We start from the raw sequence: 3,379 nt of genomic DNA, 5'->3' as shown, positions 1-3,379 counted from the left end.
CCATGAAAGGGAACTTCCAGTTAGGTGTGTTGAGGCAAGTTGGAGCTAAACTCTGCAGGACACCGGCCCTCCAGGACCGAGTTTGGACAGCCCTGTGCTAGACTGACCTGCCTGCAGTCCAGATCTGTCTCCCAATGAAAATGTGTGACCCATCATGAAAAGGAGAATCAGATATCGATGACCCCCAACTGTTGAGCAGCTGGAGTCTTGCATCAAGCCTTACAGAAAAACCACATGAATTTCACATGTGCAAAAACACATGTGGCCACATATGACATTTTATTAACAAGGTTCGGGAGGATCCCGATCAGATCAACCATTTCGGCACAGGTGGAACTCGTTCAGATAATCAGCTCAACTAGCTCAATACATGTGTGTGTGTGTGTGTGTGTGTGTATATATATATATATATATATTTATCTTTAAACATTGTAATTAAAAGGACCGTGTTAAACATGCCTCTGTCCCAACTTTTTTTGGAGTGTGATACAGCCATCAAAATCTAAATTTGTTTACATTTACAAAATACTGTACCATTATTTTGGTCAGTGAAAACATTGGAAATGCAATCTTTTCTTTGTACTTTTGTCAATGAAATAAAGGCTAAAGAGAACTAACAAATCAGATTCTTGATTTTATTCCATTTTACAAAACGTCCCAACTTTTTCGAATTAATCATTTATACGAAATCATATATATCAAAATTTTAAATCAACATAATCTATTGAATTTATATTCATTCTTTTTTTTTAGAAAAACATTATAATTAAAAATAACTTTATACTTTACTAAAAGTATTAATAAATTTTAATATTACTACAATGTAACATTTACCTGTGTAAATAATAAAGTATTACATTAAAGCTTAATAACTTATAATCTTAAAAGAGCAGATTATATATATATATATATATATATATATATATATATATATATATATATACATATATATAAAATATTGATAGCGCACATCCTCTGTATCCAAAATTGAGAATTATAATTGTATATTTAAATCATGCATGTGATAATTTAAAATTTGAAACCAGCATAATCTATGGAAATTATATTCCTTCTTTGTATTAAAAATATATACTTAATAATAACTTTATACTGTACTAAAATAATTAACTACTTTTAATTATTAATTGTCTCACATTTTGACATAAAAATAAAGTATGACATTGAAGTTTAATGACTTCTTATTTTAAAAGAGCAGATTGTACAGAAAAAAACAATCTTGATAACACACATCCTCTATGAAAAATATAAATGACTTCTGTCATATAAAACATAACCAAATGCAATGAATTTTCTCTTGTTTGATTGGCAAACCCCTTCAGAAATGTACTTATGATAAGTCATTTCAGCAGATGGAAATCAAATGTTCCTGTTCACCTCTATCTCAGAAAGCTTTCATTCAATCTCAAATGTCAACAGCTGTCTTTTATCAGTTTATACATAGATCAGACTCCTATAGTAAAAAACCAAATCCTCCAGAACTTTGTGCAAATTTTATTTAACAGCTAGCCTGCTTTATTTATTTAATTCCCAAATATATATCTGCGAGCTCAATGTATTGTGTTAGAACAATGCGTTATTGTGTATGGAAATAGACTGATGCCATTTGCATATTATTTTCATAAAGCTGACAGTTCTTCCAGCGTTTTGCAGATTGTTGGATTTTGAATGTAAATACAATTGTGTTATGCTGTGCTGATAGTCTACACACCCATAAAACTTTCTTTCGGTTTTATTGTTGAAGTTGAATTGTTTCTGCTCACGAGGACTAAAATAGGCACGATTATACAATGATGATTTTATGAATCTAATGAATTAATTGAAAAGAAATACTCCATTGTGGTGATGGCCAAAAACTCTTAAGAAATCCATCATACCTGTCTAATGTGAAATGCAAGTTTTTAATACAAAAAAAAAAAGAATAAATAAATACAATATTAGAATGATTTGTTTACATATCTACATTCATATAGTTGTCTACATATTTCTTCATGTTTCATACAATTTGTGTTAATGTGAAAATAATTAGTATTCCTAGTATTATTAATAAATTAATTCATAAAAAATAATAATAAGCAATATTATTATTCCCAATCAATATTTGAATATGCATTTTTAAGGCGACTTGTACTAAAAAAAAATGCACTAGTAATGAGAGTAGTAAAAGCCTTTTGAGGAATATTTTTTACATTTTAAATAAATATTGATACATTTTTGGGGGGAGAAATAAGAATATTTTCTGAATTGTCAGAAATGCCTCCCAAACATCTCTCTTATTAGCTCAAAATGTCATTTTTGAGACAAGGACTGTGGCATGATCTCAGAGAAATTCACGAAAAAAGTATTTTAAAGGACAAAAACGGAGGATAAATGTAAAGCTCAGACAGATTCATTCCATTTCAATGCAAGTCCGACTGTAAATAAAGATTAAAGTGTAAATAATGATGTTTGCTATCAGCGCTTAGATGACCTTTTAATTGTGCACACAATATTCATAGAGTTAATCAGTTGAAAGACCCACTAATTACACAGTAATTTCACGTTTCACTCATTTACAGAGAAGTTTAAACTCCCATGAGCATTTGTGAGATAATCCGGATAAATACACCAATGGCTTAACTCTGACAATGGGATCTCACTAGGCTTCCTGTTGCGCGGTTGTTGCATCAGCGGTGCATTGCATGCTTACACCGTGCTTCAGATATATGAGACAAGATGTTGATCAAAAACAAAAGAGCTTTTGAGTGAACCCATCTCTGCCTCCTAAGAGACTTGATCAACTACCATGATTATAGCTCAGCAGCCTTATCTATTCTGCGCTGATATGATGAATTTTTCCAAGGGCATCTGGAGACGCATGAAGCAAAGACAGTTCTGAAATTTTAACAGCAGGGCTAATTTGACATCTCAGTTCTTCTGAAGAGTACCTGACCCGAGAAAAAGTTTCCAGATTAGTCACCCCAGCCAAATATACGGGGGTGCCGTTCCAAGCGTGCTTGTTGATGTTGTTGTACTATCACTAACCATCTGCAGCAACTGTTGCAGTAAAGTTACATTGCAGTTCACAAAAGCTGGGGGAGTGTTTTTGTGTGTTCAAGTCACAAATGAAAGCTAATGGCTGACTGCGATTGCGTTGGCCTTTGTAGTCGAAGAAATCGCTACCATCGCTTCCATATTGTTTTTTGAATTTTTTTTTATTTAACCAGGAAATTAAAAACTCTTGAGATTTAAAATCTCATTTACAAGAGGGTCCTGGCCAAGATAGGCAGCACATTTTGTTACACATAAAACAAAATACATTCGTTTACATATACAGAAACATACACAAATCACTCAAAACATTTACAATCAGTTTCATAGC

The sequence above is a fragment of the Sinocyclocheilus grahami genome, unplaced genomic scaffold (genome assembly GCF_001515645.1).
Source record: "Sinocyclocheilus grahami isolate Dianchi unplaced genomic scaffold, SAMN03320097.WGS_v1.1 scaffold221.1, whole genome shotgun sequence".
In the NCBI taxonomy this organism is placed as follows: Eukaryota; Metazoa; Chordata; class Actinopteri; order Cypriniformes; family Cyprinidae; genus Sinocyclocheilus; species Sinocyclocheilus grahami.
The sequence above is the reverse complement of the archived record's forward strand: the minus strand, read 5'-3'. Positions refer to the sequence as shown.